Here is a 17,444-nt window from a genome sequence, read left to right on the forward strand (position 1 = left end):
CTACGGGCGCAATCTGCGAAACGTTCAAAGTGGAATCTGCTCGAAAGAGTATTTGCATTGAGCTTCTGCGTTCTTCAATTTCCTTCTTTAAAACTTATTGTGCAATCAGTTACCTACTGAAGTTTTTTTTTATTTAATAAAGTTAATTAAAGAAGAAAACGTGTATCTAAAATTAGCTTTTTCTTCTTAAACTGTAATAGTAATTGATTATTTAAATTTCTTAATTTGATCAAAAAAATCGTTTTTTACACATAATAATAGCGAAACTTGTTTCACCAACTCCGCTCCGTGCATAGCGATGGCAGAAGTAGTTTCATACGATACAACACTTGCACACGCGCATGGCGTGTATTGATTTATAGCCTACCGGTGATAGATCTATAGCTTCTAAGTATGCCGTGTGGTGACGGCAAATCAGAATACAATTGTCACTACCCCTCTTCTTCCCGCAGATGTCTAACGGGCGGCAGGCGACTGAGCGTCCTATGCGCTTTTATCACTATCTACCGCGATCACCAACCCGTCTGCTCAACGTGGGTATTAAGTGCAAACCCGTTGGGAGAGGTCTTTAGTCCAGCAGCGGACTCCTATAGCCTCAATAGCCTATAGAGGGTATTGATGATAGACTTTATTCATATTGTATTGGAGCAACGTAGCAAACTTTAAATGTCTCTCTCTTATGAGAGAGGCATAAATACGCTGAGGATCAGTATGATAATCAGGGCTTAGATAGGCTCAAAGTTAGAACAAAAAGAGATTCTATTGGCGGGTTTCACACATCCCTTGCCACGCATCTCACCAACGAAATATTCTGGTGGAAAAAAGCCTTAAGCTTGTGTTACCACACAACAATGAGAAAACTGATTTCTTGTAGAAACTACAGAATTTTCCTACGCAAATTAGTAACAAGTTACAACTTGGTTTCTACAAACAAATCATTCAAAACTTGTGAAGATACGATCGTTATTGTCCGTAACGCTGTCCCACTTCTACGACTCGTAGCGTGTTTTATGTTACAGAAAACTGACTTATGAACTGTTTGTTTGTTCAATATTTTCTCTGGTGCAAAGGTAACGCTCTAGGTTGTTCCTGATTTATTTGTTGTCGATACTGGTAGCTTTCACGAGTCGTCGACTCCAGTCGCATTTATTGCTCTATTGTTTGCTTCCTAGGCGCTGATTACAAGTGATTTGAGTAATTTACTTGTAACCACCGTGCATTGTATACTTGTATAAGTTACGGCATCACTGTCGTAACGGACTGCCATATTCTTGTTCTAGGAGGGCTATAATTTGAAATTACAAACCTTCAATTTAATATTTGTCGCTTGAAATTGGCTTGAAACAAAAAATAAATGCCTTTTTGTGAAGTACTTGTTGCTATTTAGCTTGTTTATATTCTCTGTAGGAGTTAGGTACTATATCTTCATAAACTGCTATGCTTCGACACTGCTTATTCATATGAAAAGGGTTCATTGAAAAGGGCAAATTAAGAGAAATCGACAGATCTTAAGTTGGTCTGAAATACATTATAACAATAACAAATAAAGATAAAGTGGTACTGTACCTTTATCAATATAGTATGTTTAATTTAAACGTCGTTTTTCATGTTATACGAGCCCTCCTAGACAAATTCATCGTTAAAGTCGTTATCTACTGGTCGATATTCGAAAGAGCGTAAATTATTTCCACTTTGTTAGTTCCTAATAAAATTTAACATCTTAACTGGTGTTATCTCATATTTTTGTTACAAATCTTAACTACCTGGCTTCCGTCAAAGCATATTTCCTCAGGTCCTTCGGTTTGAGTGACATAGATGACCGTATAATTTATGTCCATTACTTTGAAGTCGTTCCGTTTTAATGCGCTCGTTTACACCGGTGACAGTTGGTGACGCTTCGGGCGCCATTTCGATTGTTATCGATTTATTGGAAAACAATGTGTAGGTAAGGGCAGCATTTCGGAATTTTGGTCAGTTTTTGTTTTTTAACTCAATACCACAATACCATTCGTAATTGTAGTGTTTTCTACCTTTAAAGCTTGTTACGTAGCTCATAACCTTGAAACTTAATTAAGGACTTGCTCTGAGTTGATACATGCGTAAAGAAAAAACCACAACCAAACCGACTGAATAGTTATTAGTTATTTTTTAATTCAGTAAACTGAAGGCCATCAATCCAGATTGGGCCAGTGTGTTGGACTACGGCCTTAACCTCTTCTCAATGTGGGAGAGATTCGTGCCCTGTAGTGGGTCGGTAATGGGTTGATATGATGATGATGAAGATTAAGTTAACTGTCCTGTTTTTTTTTTAAATAGATTTGTAAAGTTTCAATAGTTACACGATACCGGCTCGAAGGATCGTAAATATATAACATTATTATAACGTTATTACATTCAGGGTACGTGCAAAAACCTCGAGACCATTCCTACAAATTCCATTAATTAACGTTATAGAAATATTTCTTTTGTTTTTTTCCTTACTTTAAATATTAATTAATAAGCTAGTGCGACCCTCTCGAGCGCAAAAATGTTCCATAATTAAGTTAGCGTAATGTAATCGAGATTTAAACAATAATGTTTTATTTATTTATAATAAGTAGGTTTAAATTTAAAAAAAGTTAATTTTATATAAGTAACTGTTTAAATTGCACAGTTAAAAATAGAGATGACGCATTGATAGAGACAAACCATAATATCTCGAACTGATATAATATCAGTTTCAGGTACCTACCTTGAATTCACTTACTTTTTATGGTTGTAGAAGGCAATAAAGAATATAATCCACGCAACATGGGCGATATGTTAAGGGTTATAATTCTTACATCCGTATTAACAAATCGATAAATAATTTAATTCAAGGAGTGCTCTCATCGCCTGAAGGCAACGCTGCCGCTGTTGAGGCAGGTAACCCAAAGATTAATAATATTGAGGTTGTTTGCCTTAAGAATGAAGATGCTTGGCTGGTTGGAAAAAATGAGAAGTTAAGATAATAAATAAGTATATTAAGAAAATAAAAAGCTATCAGTCGGTGTAAATGTTGCTTCACAAATTCATCTCTATAGAAATTAAACCGGTTATATTATAAACATGAATATGTTACATACATTCGATTTTTTTCTTTTTTTAATTGTACTACCGTTTGTATTTAGTTATTACGGTAAGAATGTCTTACCTATACCTTCTATAGTGCTCTTTCTTTGTGTTTTAGCGAAAGTTATATCTTGCAAAAAGTCGGTAGTAGCACTACCTACAGAAGTTGCAGTGTCATGATCTTTAACACCAATAGCACATAGAGAACATATAAGAACCATATATACCAGCCATATATATACCAGCCACTGAAATATAAACATGTTCGCCACCCAAACATTTTCCAGTTGCGGAAATCGAATCCTCGGCCTTAGACTCAAAAAGCAGGGTCGTTCCAGGCGCAAATCGGCCGTTTCGGATGAAAGTAGAAACTCTATCCGCATCGGATACGGATAGTTATATTAATTCTGAACTCTGTAATATTAGTAGGTACTTTAATTGATAGGAATCCTGCAGTGGAGTTATAAGTCGTAAGTAATTGCAGTTTTCATTGTATCTATCTAAAATTTTGAATGCATTGCGAAAACCTACTTCCGAAGGCCCCGTGATAAACTTATACCCGCCATCTTATGCTGGAACCGCAGATCAGATATAAAAAAACTCAATGGTTTTGAAGTATTTATGTCACTGTCGTAGGACTGTTATGCCGGCCGATCGCAGTGGGCAAAAACATCGCGAAACAAACAAAAACAGTAGCTTATAGTTTTCATTATCATGCACCTACTGACCTTTTACCCCATCGGTATGCCCCTTTTCCTCTGGCTATTCTTATGTAAATTAAAAATAAATAAATTAAAAACATGATTGTAGCGCCCCCTTGAAGTTTTAAAGTTTTAAAAAGTATAGAAGCAACTGCCCAGAACTAATACGATTGCATTACGGAAAATCGCATTCAAATCGGTTCCACCGATTGAGGGCTAGTATGACAAAGCATAGACAAACTTATAGCCTTCCTTTTTTGCGTTCCGGTAGTTTAAATGTTATGCAACAGACTTCAGCCCTAAGGGATAGACTTGTGCAAATCGTAATTTATTTTCTAGTTATAAAGAGACTGTTTCATTTTGTCTGTCAGTCAGTCAGTAAGTCAGAACTTAAAAAAGTAGGTGTCACCGTCACCTTTTATTTCTACAGTCGACTCAATGGTGACATTAAGTAAAGCCTACCGAAGAGAAATTTGTAGTTTTTATGAATCGACAAACGCAACACGTCTGAGGGCTACCATATTAAATCAGTGGCTTATTTTTAATATGAAAGTACAATATGACATGCCGATCCCTAAATATCAACAATTTTAAAATAATACCTACTGCTTTAGGCGATAGTACCTACCTAGTGAGCCTCTTTACAATGCATATCTCGTTGTATTTCATAGGTATAGAATGAGAAAAAGATATCTAGACATTATTATTATCAGGTAATTATTATAATTGCATGTAAGATTAGATTTAACACGACTTGTTCCTTTTTGGTGGCCTCGCCATAACTACGTAATGTTTAAGGAACATCGAGCGAAATATACTCCATTGTAGATATTTATACTAACAAGACGAATTGTTATCAAAGCCCGTCATAAAGTTTACTACTCAATAAAGTTGTTTTCGACCATTAGTCATTTAATAAAGTAGTCGTTCAGTCGTATTGATTATTTAACCAATTAATTAAGACAGTTTTACGACTTTTATCTTCACTTAAAAAAAGATTTTTCGTAGTTGGCCGCTTTGCGATAGCGTTTTGTTAGCAATAAACATAGAACCGGTTGAAAGATTGAGCCACCTAAGGTATAAATTAAGTAACTTTGAGTTGGGTGGTAACCTTAGAATTCATCGGTTCCTAGTTTTTCCGAGTTTTCTTAATAATTTTTATTTCTCCATATAGAAAGCATATATAAGCATACAGAACTCTCTATTATATACCATGTATACAGAATTCTCTTCTATATACTATATGTAACCAAATTACGAAAGACTGTTGAACGGTGCACGAGTATACTTCATAAGGAATCACCCTGTAAAAATATTAAATCAAAAGGAGTATATCTATTTTTCCATACAAATTTATTCAAAGCATTCTAAGTGTTTACTTATGACAACCCTATTGAAGATAAAATTTCGAAACGACCATAGTGCCTACGCTTAACGCTACGCGACGCGTACCTATTCAATTGACAGGAGTCAGTTGATTTTAATTTTGCATGTGATGTTAGGGTTGAATACGATTTCTTCTAGTAAAAACTTTGGCAGTGGCTTTCTCCAAAACTATTAGCGTTTCGTTTTCACAGAAAAGTCTCAGAGACAGTAAATAATAACTATACCTCTAAAGCACGTGAAGTAATATTCCGGTTTTCATTTACACGTTATGTTTATATCTTATATATAAAATTCTCGTGTCGCGGTGTTTGTAGTTAAACTCCTCCGAAACAGCTTGATCGATTCTCATGAAATTTTGTGTGCATATTCGGTATGTCTGAGAATCGGACAACAACTTTTTTTAATTCCCGTAAATATGGTCAGCTAGTATGCCCTTGCCAACTTTAAGTAGTTTTAAAATAAAGGTTACCCTTTATTTTAAATCTACTTAAAGGTGGATTACTTAATTGTAAATCATTCGCAATATTTCTTGTGACAATAATTCAGCTCATATCTATATCTATACATATAATAAAATCGTAGACTAGCTGGGTCTGTACATTAAAAATTTTTGCCGATAGATAGATACCTGGGAGACGCTGAAAATAAGCAATAGAACTTAAAAATCAATTATTGGAATTTTTGTCTGTTTGTCTACTGAACGGATTTTAATGCAATTTGGTTCATCTACAATAACTTTACATCACGGAAAAAAACAGGACTCGTTCGGGAAATGCGATTAAAGTTTTTGTAGATTTTACTTCATAACTCCGCCGTACCTTAACCGATTTTCACAATAGGTACCTAGCTCTTTTATCAGATATACCTACTGTATTATAAGTTTAATTTTGTGAAGATCTGGTCAATATTGCTTTTGGTACGGGAAATAACTCCTCAGCGACAGCAGCGAACTCCACACTTAAGAATTAACGAAATGTCATAAGAAAACAATTGTCTATAGATACAAATGATGTACTACATGAATGTGGTGAGAGCCCTGTGGGTTAACTTCAACTTTACTTTCGGGGGAGAGTTCGAATTCCTGCACGCACTTCACCTTTTCTTTTTCTTCACCTCTTTTTTATGTGATAAAAGCTAAAACCGAAGTACATTGAATTCTCCTTCAAAACTCCAACGTAGGTACTATCTATTTACTGACTCCAGTTATTATAGCTTACCCAGAACATTCTACAATTTCTTGCTGCTGTTACTGCCAGACATCTCTCAAATGAACTGCTTTTATAGGATGCTTTAAAAACAAAAACAAACGCGGACAAAGTCGCGCATAACAGCTAGTAAATAATATATATAATCATAAAATAGTCCTAATACATATATTTTATTTCATTTTTGTTTATCAGCTTGACCGTTAAGTATTCGGAATGCAATAAATATTCGGAAAGTTAGCAAGGAGTGATCAAGGAAATACTTTAAGCCGACAGAACAGATGTCATGACTACTTTGTCAGTTTTGGTAAGATCTATGCAGGGAGTTTTTTTGCACCAAGGAAAACAGGATAGCAGAAAACCTGTCTTAGATAACTGCTAGCCTAAAATATAAGCTAACACGCGTACGAATTCAAAAAGGTTTTTTTCTTTCCCAAAGCAACTAAGTGACAATCGGACGGACATGTAGCCTTCTACAATGTTTCTACTAGCGACGTTGTGAGCTGGAATATAATTAGAAGTGAAAGCACTTTGCGAGCAACCTAAAACATGCACGTGTAAAAAAGAAGCTTATATGGTACATTTCTAACCGAGTTTCCGAATACGTATGTGCAATATATTGTTTATGTATTAGTACTCTTTATTTACACACCAGTACAAGTTGAGTAAATGAAAGATATGCAAAAATATAAAGACGACGAAGGCGGCCTAATCGCTCAGTAGCGATCTGCCATGCAACTTTACAATCAGGAAAACACACTGCAGGTAGTGTATAATTAAAAAACTACATAGGAATAACTACATACAATTCCTTCGTTTTTCCTAAAGTCAAAGGTTGTCTGGAAGAAATCGCTTTAGTGGTAAGACCACCTTTATTTTCAAGTTTCTTCTGTATTTGTGTTTAATTTGTATGAAATGTGTGTGTGCAATAAAGACTTCAAACAAACAAACAAATAAATAAACTAGATTACATAAATAAAAGACTATTACTAATAAGGGGTGATAGCGCATTGGGTAGGAGCTCGACTTCGCTTTCGGGGGGCCGAGTTCGAATCCCAGCCCCTCTTAACTTTTCATAGTTATGTGGGTTATAAGTTATTAAAATATCACTTGCTTCAATGGTGAAGGAAAACATCGTGAGGAAATCTATGCCTGAGAGATCTACATAATGTTCTCAAAGGTGGGTGGAGTCCACCAATCCGCACTGGGCCAGCGTGGTGGACTACGGCCTTTACCTGGTAATGGGTTGATGATTAATGATTATGATGATGAACAAATAAATAAATAAGTTATTTTTTATATGTTGTGAATCTAAAGAGTTGTTTTTGGATATAATAGCATGTACAATGAAGTTAAAAGGATAACTGTCACAGTAGAGTGCTAACTAAGACAAACTTAAAAATGTAGTTAATCGTTAGTTTGTAAGTATGTTATATTGTGACTATAAAGTATAAACTACGGAACCCAACACTTCACATGATTCCACACGCACTTGACAGGTTTTTAGAAACTGATGTTATTGTTTCGATATTTTAAAACGATTCCGTAACGATTCGAATACAATTGTGCAAATCTATACCTACCAAGGATACTGAAATGAAAGAATGCGGATGTATCTTCATTAGTATTATGTTTATCAATTAGTTCTACCTTGTTACGGTAAATATGGCAAATAGTAATTATTAATTGCGTAGCTTGTTAGCGTGCAGTAAAAAAGGTTTTATGACTTAATGTACTGTAACTAACGTGTTTCGTAAGTCAAACTTTGCTTAGGAGCATTTTTTTTGTTCTCGCAAACATCAAACAGTTTTGGCGGATTAAGCAATCCAATTAACGCTTGGTTAGGTATTTGGGCATTGTGGTCAGTGGCGTGCACTTCATATATGCACAAAAGCACTGCATACCCTAATATTGATATATAACCTGTATACGAGGAGAATTTTAGCTGTTACATTCAATTTTCCTGCAGTATGCATACCCTGGTAAGGAACCCAATGCACGCCACTGATTGTGGTGATACTGATAAAATGTATAGTAGGTTCACACTCTTCATCAGGTGGACCACCTTCTCGGTCCGTCAATTATAAGTAAATGTGCACCTATAAGTTAAAAAAAAACCTTTTTACCTACAGGTGCACATTTTTTAAGACAATAATTACACATATTAAACTTCTGCATCAGCTTTACTGATGGTCGTATACAATCCACGTTTCCACATTTAAGGTTTCCACATGCCGCTTGCCAAATATTACCCGCAAATATCCCGTAATCTCTGTATTAGTGATAATTCGCAATGAATAGGGTTTTATTTTTTCTATGAATATTAAGTTTAACATCATCAGTTTAAGTAAATATTCATAGGAAAAATAAATTCAGGTCTGTAACTATAGCTTATAGTTTCTTATACTAAAAATCAACAATAATACTTCACAAAATAAACGTCTTACAGGTACTCTGAAATGTGCGCAAAGCCATAATATGCATAATATCTAAGCGAATTTGTTATGTCAAGTTTGGCTGTTTAAATTTACTCTATCACCGGTTTGCATAATAAATTCTACAAGGAAGAAACCGACAAGAAACACAGCTGGCTGAGATGGAATTATAAGGTTTTTGTTATTTGACTACGGAACACTAATGAAATGGTGCTAACTGACTTCTATTATAATAAAGATATGCATCATAATCATTTCCTCTATACATGTCATATTAGAAGAGTTTGAATAAGCGCAGTCAAAAAAATTGACAAATATATCCGTTATTATAGCAATTTATTGTAATGTCTAAACTGAATTATTAATGTTACTTAAACCGGTTTGCTTGTTAACATTTCCTAAATTCCCCGTCTTCTGACTTTCGATATTCAATGATAGATTTTCTTTCCTAATTTATTGACCTAAAAAAAATTGTATTTGATTACAAGGCGTGGGTTCGTACTTATATGTAAATTGGCATTTCCAAAATATTACCCATATCGAAGGAATTTCCATAATACGGTACCTCCACCGTAATTTGAGGCGATAACTCGATAAGATTGTATGAGAAATAAATAGGGTTTGGCTATTACTTGTTCTATTTTTTCGTTGAATACGGGGAACTTTATCTGGATTTGAAATAATATCGATATACCGGAGCAGGAAGTGATTTATTAAAATTTGACCGCCTGATCATAGGGGTGCGTCTAAAAAATAACAGGCTTTGTTGACTTTTATCGTAGTTATCCTCGTTGATGTTTTATTTATTTATTTATACTGTTTGTTTTCCTCATTGACATATATAAAGGACCGGTCGAACCGCATCTGTGGATAAGTCACCTTATAAATCTTTTCAAAGTATTGGTGTTTAGTTCAAACTTCAAGTAGAGCTATTAATTTCGGGTTTGGTTTCGCAGGCGGTTGAAAATTTATTGTATGTGTATGAGTGCTTTTTGTAGTGTAGTAATTCAGGTAATATTCCTAAAATGTAACACGATCATACTGTATTTAGAGTACAAAGACGGTCCTACGAGCCAGTAATTTTTACAATTGTGATCGCGTCAGCCTTGCAGGCGGTAGGTACGTTGAATCCTTCCATATATAACGCATTCTTTTTCAAGTTTGCTTATAAATATATCTAATCGAGTTTTTAAAGGAAATGGTTGTCAGTTCGATGTGTTCATGTAAAGTAACATTACAAAAAGAATATTTTAATATTTTGCTAAGATCGAAATAGATTTCTGGTGTTTTAAGTATATGATCTAGGTGCTCCAATTTATATATTATATATAAGAAAATTATACACATTATAAAATTATTATTTATATATAAGAAAAATGTTTTTAACAAAAAAGAATTTGCGACTTTGTAAAACAACTAAAAAGCAAGAAATTAATATTGTTATACAAAGTCGGTTCTTTTTTGTCAATTGATCTTCACCATATTAAAATGGGACCACCTCTAAGGGTTTAAGGGTATATACCCAAAAAAAAAATCAAAATCGGTGTATTATTAACTATAAGCGGAGTAATTGCGTAACAAGCGTGTATTGCGTTGCAATACAAAAAAAAACACAGTCTATTTCTGAACCTCCTTTTTCTTAAGTCGGTTGAGAACCTTATGAAGGGTGGAAATTGTCAATGGACATCACCGAATAGTTAGAAACAAGTGCAATCATTGTGCACAATAAATCAAGTCTGCATAATATATAATACTTTAAGTGTTGTTTTTAAAGGGTTAAAAAAAAATTAAACACGTTTATATAAGTTGTATTTCTAATATAGTTATAAAATAAAAAAAAAACCGTTTAAAATGTGGGCTCGTCCGGGATTTGAACCCGGGACCTCTCGCACCCAAAGCGAGAATCATACCCCTAGACCAACGAGCCGCTTGATAATGGTGTTGAAATTTAGCGTCATGTGGAAAATAAGTCAGCCTTTAGTTATTACGAAACTTATAAACTGGTTACTTTGTTGGCCTACCTGGTGCGGTGGTAAGTCTTAAGAGTGCCAGGTTCCGGGTTTAATAGGGTATTTATTATAATTACTTTTATAATAATAACCTTTATTAACAATTTTATAAACTACATTTGATCTTATTTCTACTTAGTAGGTACCTACTACGAAAGTAAATACCGTTTTGATAACAAATTAAGTTTTATATTAGACACCGCTTTTTCATTGTCTTGCTTTCCAGCATAGGCCACTCAATGTGATCTCCAAGACAAGCGATTTTTTAAACATTAAGGTAATAAAAAACTTGATATGATATAATCTGCGACAGCAATTAAAATGCCTTGGACGAGAAGTTTAGTAATTAATTAATTAATTAAACAAAACATAAATTTATACGTAATCTAAAATTATTATTGATATTAAAGAAAAATGTTTTTTACAAAAAAGAATCGATTTTGTAAAACAACTAAAAAGCAAGAAATTTATATTGGTACATTTTGATTTCACTGCATCCAAATCCGAACATCTGACATAACTGATCAGTTGTTTTATAGTAATAATTGACGGACCAAGCTACTGGCCCGCCTGAAGTGGAAAAACATCGCTTGTAAATAAATCAAAACTTCGCAGGGCTTGTTAGGAACACGTCCTTTAGCGTGCCGCCCTGTGTCCCTCAACTTGAGGGATCGGTCTAGAGCCTTCTTCTTCTTCTGTTCCTGGGCTTTTCCGCACTTGGTTGGGCTGGAACCGTCCGGTGTACGTATGGCCACTGATGCGGCTCCCCGCTGGATCACTCCAGCCAGCCGAGCTCAATCCAGAAGCTTAGCAGGCCGCCCAGGTCGCCAGTGCTTCATGGAGTGTTGCTGAGGAGCCAAGGTGTGCTGTGCGTTGTTCTGCTACTCCATTGCATTGGAGCACTACGTGTGTCGGTGTTTCTTCCGTCTCCATGCATGCTCTGCAGAGAGGACTGTCAGTTATACCTAAAATAGGTCTTGTATTTTTATTAACGATAGGCCAACGCTTGACGACAATCATGCCCGTTAGAAAGCAATTATGAGGTCTAGGTTGGAGCACGCTTACCTAGAAATAGCCTATTCACTCTAGCCTTGAAGGTACTCAAATTATACGTGGCAGGAAACACAGTTGCCGGGAGGGCGTTCCACATCTTAGCGGCACGTATCAGAAACGTGGATAAAAAACGTTTCGTGCGTGTTGATGGAATATCAACCACATAAGGATGCCACCGCTCACGGTGTCTCGCTGTTCTGTGGAAGAACGGGGAAGGAGGAACAAGATTGTGAAGTTCCTGAACACAGATGCCTGTATGTAGTTACAGGCACATAAGAATTAAGACCTATACTTTCTCGATTACTTCGCCCTTCAGGAACCAACTGCTCAGTAGTGTTGCCCAAATGCAAGAACAAGACGAGACTTAGCCAGTCTTGGTCTTGGTCTTGCGCCAATACACCTGGTCTTGGTCTTGGTCTTGGTCTTGCGCTCCCAGTCTTGGTCTTGGTCTTGGTCATGCAGCAAGAGTCTTGCAAGTCTTGCAATTACCTATTAGTCTATTACTATTTATTAAAGTTTACTTTAAATCTTAGAAAAACGTATTAGAATTGGAACATTGTGAGCTTGAATTAACATAGCCATAGTAAAGATCAAGCAGATTAATAAATAACTGAAGATTTGATAAGAAATTCGAAAAATCAACTGACCTATATGTCGTTTTCCATGGAAGTAACAGTTACTTAATAAACATTTATGATTTATAAGCTTACATTTGCTAAAACATGTAAAAAAACAAATTAATTACAATAACTTGACTGTATTTTAAAGAACAATACTTATCTGTCTAGAAAGAGATTGAACCCTCAACTTATAAGAAATTTAATAAAAGAGTTTTACGATTTATCATTTATTTGAATAAAAAATAAAATACAACACAAATCAACAGCTTTATCATTAGGTTATGATACTTTATATCAATTCTTTTGACCAAGAATTAATACAAAGTAACCATCTGGCTGACTCATCACTTAACCTATTTCTATGTTTTCTAATTACTAATGATGCTTTAGAAAATAACCTCTCAGCAGGTACTGAAGTTGCAGGTATTGAGAGAAAATCACGGGCCATTTTCGATAAAATCGGATACTCTGTCTCATGCGTCCTCCACCAATCTAAAATCACCAATCTGAAACTTATTTATTCTTTGGAACACCTGTAGGTACTCTTAAAATTCGAAATTATTTTGCATGAATAGTGTCAAATGTTATGATTTCGGCGCGGCGGCAACGATTGTTTTAGATTTCAAAAGAAGCCGCCGGCGCGTGTATCATAACCATGTACTTCCGAAAAGCGGCAAATTTCTTTGAGAAGTAAGTACAAAACCTTTGTTGCCGCATTATCAAAGTGCCGATGGTTAAAACATAACTATGCATGCACTCAGTTTGATTTTAATAGATATTTTTTTATTCGCTATGTTTATGGTATTAGTCGTAATGCGCATAGGTCCAGTTTTTCATATTCTTTGATATAGTTTTTTGCGTCTCATAGAATTCCTAAGCGTACCTACCTACCTATACACCGAACTGTTACACCTAACTACTCCGTGAAATAGCGCTAAGTCCTAGCTGCAAGACGCAAGAGTCTTGCAGGCTATGTCTTGTTCTTGCTCAAGTCTTGCACGGTCAGTCTTGGTCTTGGTCTTGCTAAAAATACGCGGTCTTGTTCTTGGTCTTGGTCTTGCAAAAACGCAAGAACAAGACCAAGACTGCAAGACCAAGACTGAATTTGGGCAACACTACTGCTCAGCGTAGGATATAAACATAAATAAATAAATAATAAATATATTACGACAATACACACATCGCCATCTAGGCCCAAAGTAAGCGTAGCTTGTGTTATGGGTACTTAGATGACTGATGAATACTTTTATGAATGATATATACATAAATACTTAGAAAATACATATAAACACCCAGATACTGAAAAACACTTAATGCTCATCAAACAAACATTTTCCAGTTGTGGGAATCGAACCCACGGCCTTGGACTCAGAAAGCAGGGCCCTGCCCACTGCGCCAGTCGGCCGTCAAAAGTATGAAAAGTATGTTACAAAAAAATAAAATAAACTTACATGAACATACATACTACATTTACATATTAACTTCAAAAATACCGATATAAATTTATATATACTGTAATAGATATTTATGATATATATTTATGCTATTATAAACATACATAATACTCAATTACATAGAAAGGTAATAATTTGTTTAAACAGGTGAATGATTAAAATGTTGGTTGTTATAAAGGAAAAGCATTATTCGACCAACGTTAATATGTGACGGAAGCTTTTCATTTATCCTATTATCTTATTAATAGACTTGTAAATGTTGGATACATTTCATCAGGTCAAATAAAGCATTTTTCTTTCTCGTAGTGTCCGTGATAAGTATAATCTATTGGTAATTAAGCTGTAATATATTGAGCATACATGTTTTCTTTGGCTCATTAATGGATCATTACTCTTTCTTACGGTTCTTAGGCCCAACCGTTCTTATTTACAGCAACATGCGCCTCGTATTTCGTTATGAATGAGACGCGATGGCAGTTATTATAAATTGTGGCATTATTTTGACTGAATTAAACATATTAGATCCATTCAATCTAGTTAATTGCTAATTTAATTCATAACTCGGTTGTGACAAATGTTTTGACGTCCATCATGGGATCCTGTTTTTGCCAGTGAATTGTACCAGACCACTCTATAAAAATATAAATAAACAAGCGGACCCCAGCGCCATCTGTCGGGTAGATTTGTGAATCTAAACCATCCAGGGTGCCACCCAAAGGCATACCAAAAAATTCATTTAAATCGGTCCAGCCGTTTAGGAGGAGTTCAGTGACATACACACGCACACAAGAATTATATATATAAAGATATATAATACACACATCGCCATCTAGCCCTAAAGTAAGCGTAGCTTGTGTTATGACACTGAAAAACATGTTCATCACACAAACATTTTCCAGTTGTGGCATTCGAACCCACGGTCTTGGACTCAGAAAGCAGGATCGGTACAAATTGCGCCAATCAGCCGTTAAAAAAATATTATCATGTTTAACTACGGATCACAAGTGACTCGATTGGATTCTGGAGTTGGGCCTTAAACTGTAAGCTAGTAATGTTTTCTGTAAATGAAAATCGAAAAGTGCCAGCTCGAAATTAGGAAATTAACGGTGTCCACCTTTTGGTTATCTTCAAAGCCGTCATAACTGCTTACATATAGAGTCACTAAAAACAGACAGACTTGATAAAGGTACCACAAGATATACTTGAAGCATGTTATTGATGCAAAAGGCCTTTTTTACTGTGATAAAACTAAAACGCTTTATGGGTATTAGAAAATTTCAGTGAAAGATGGCTTTATTTTTTTTAACTACAGAAGTGAGATTAAACAAAATCGCCGTGTCCCTGATTTATTTAACAAGTATACTAAAATAAGAATATACAATTAGTGTGCACATACATACTAACCTAACCTAATGTATTTATTATCAAAAAAAAATTTCATGTAGTTTTAAAGTTACGGATAACGTCCTAAAAATTGCATTAATACCTAATACACGCTTTAATTTTTGATCTTAATTTTTTAGTAAAATGTTAGTTAAACAAAAGCTAGGGCTCGTCCGGGATTTGAACCCGGGACCTCTCACACCCGAAGCGAGAATCATACCACTAGACCAACGAGCCGGTTAGCGTCCCGACCATAAAAGGGGAGAGAATACCAGTATGAAATCTAGAACATAATATGTACCTAAGTATGTATGCTATGATTTGCTGTCATGAGGCTTTATATATTAAAAAGCGTTGATAGCCTTGTGGTTAAATTAAGGCTTCGACTTTCAGGGGACCGAGTTCAAACCCCGGCACTGACCACAAATTTTTTGCTTTGATGGTAAAAGAAAACATCGAGACGACACCGTGAGCGTTCCTGAGAATTCTCATATTGTTCTCAACGGCGTGTGAAGACCACCAATCGCCTACTAGCGTGGTGGACTACAGCCTGAACCTTTCTCATTCTGGGAGTTGACCCCCGGGTCCCACTGGTCCACAGGTCTAACCATTATTAATATATAATAATTTTGTCTCTTCTTTCTAAGAAATCACAGTTGTATATCTACCGAAATGAATTTTCTTATTATTTGCTCCTTAGCGGAAAACAGTTTTTAGAAAGCAAAATATTGTTTTTTGTCAACGAATCTCCCACGCTTTCTCTCTCCGTTAGTTGCAATATTTGACGGCATCTTATTTAGAAGTTTTACAGCCTCTCAATATGAAGTATAGAGTGTATTTTGTGATCAATTCCATTTTAGTGGGTGCGATATTGCCCCGTGCTGTAAAGAGCTTGCGGTGTTTTCGAATCGAAGAGAGTGATCGACGACAATACGGTCGCACGAAAAAGTTATAAACTGAACTAAAAATGCTTGTACATTACTTATGCCTATAACTTAAACATACATGTCTGATACGTGGGGTAAGGATTTTCTTTCCATGTATAGTTGCATAGTTATACTTCTATCCATCTATGAAAATTGTACAAATAATCTGCTAGGTTACCACCAGGTGAGATTGCAGTCGCCTTGTTGTAAAATATCACAAAAAGAAATTAAAAAAAAAAGGTTTTGGTTATAATTTCAAAATAATATTCAATAATAAATAAATTCAAAATTCATTTATTTCAAGCAGGCCTAATATAAGATCTTCGACAACCTAGTGCGAAACGTCAAATCTGTCTGTTTGTAGTGACTCTGCCACTGGTTCGGAAACCTAGTGCGAAACGTCAAATCTGCCTGTTTGTAGTGACTCTACCACTGGTTCGGAAGTTAGATTTAACGAGAAGAAGCCAGCAAGAAACTCAGCAGTTGCTCTTTTCCAAATTTTCAACTATTTAAATTTTTCATTTTAGTATTAATTTTGCTATCTTTTGAGAGATTGAAGCGGAGCGGGATGCTTCCAAGCAACCTTGTCAGTAAGACAAATATTCATTATACTTCATCACATAAACCCTGTGTGGTTTGAGACGAGGTGAGTTACTTGTAATAATTGTGTTCCTCTGTGTGTAACTATAAAATTATAAAAATCTGTATTAGCTTTTGCTCGCGACGGTACTGGGTAACCGCAGGTTTACGATCTAAGTGCGAATTGGCCGGCGGAACATACAAACAGGCGTACAGCGCAAATGCCCGCCGCGCCAAGTGTGAAATAATTTTCCCATCGACTGACTGACTGCTTATACTGTATACTGCTAGTACTTTAGTCTAAATCTGACTCCGGTTAGCACAATATTTTACCTTGGTTTGTATTATAAGGAATAGGGGCCTTCTATTTATGTGGGTGCTCGAGGTGTTAGATTCTGGGTTTTAGGCTCACGTTGTTTTTTCGTATCCTCAAGTTGTTAAGGTGAGTTATTGATAGAAGCAACTTTGTAGAGTCTGACAGAAGCTCAGTATAAATACATAGTAGTACATTTTTAAAACTTCCATTTTATTCCTTAAAATAGAAATTGAAACTTCTCTATTCTATTTCTATTTCTCTAAACGTTTTCTTTCAAGTTTGGATTA

General features: G+C 35.4%; 2 non-coding genes across 2 annotated transcripts; both read right to left on the minus strand.

Moving 5' to 3' along the window:
* Nucleotides 1–10,672: 10,672 nt before the first annotated feature.
* On the minus strand, nt 10,673–10,744 carry Trnap-ugg. Its single transcript has one exon. It is a non-coding gene; the product is annotated as a tRNA-Pro (tRNA).
* A 4,757-nt stretch (nt 10,745–15,501) lies between these two features.
* Trnap-cgg lies at nt 15,502–15,573 on the minus strand. Its single transcript has one exon. It is a non-coding gene; the product is annotated as a tRNA-Pro (tRNA).
* Between the last annotated feature and the right edge of the window lie 1,871 nt (nt 15,574–17,444).

This window comes from Pararge aegeria, chromosome 15 (assembly GCF_905163445.1).
Source record: "Pararge aegeria chromosome 15, ilParAegt1.1, whole genome shotgun sequence".
In the NCBI taxonomy this organism is placed as follows: Eukaryota; Metazoa; Arthropoda; class Insecta; order Lepidoptera; family Nymphalidae; genus Pararge; species Pararge aegeria.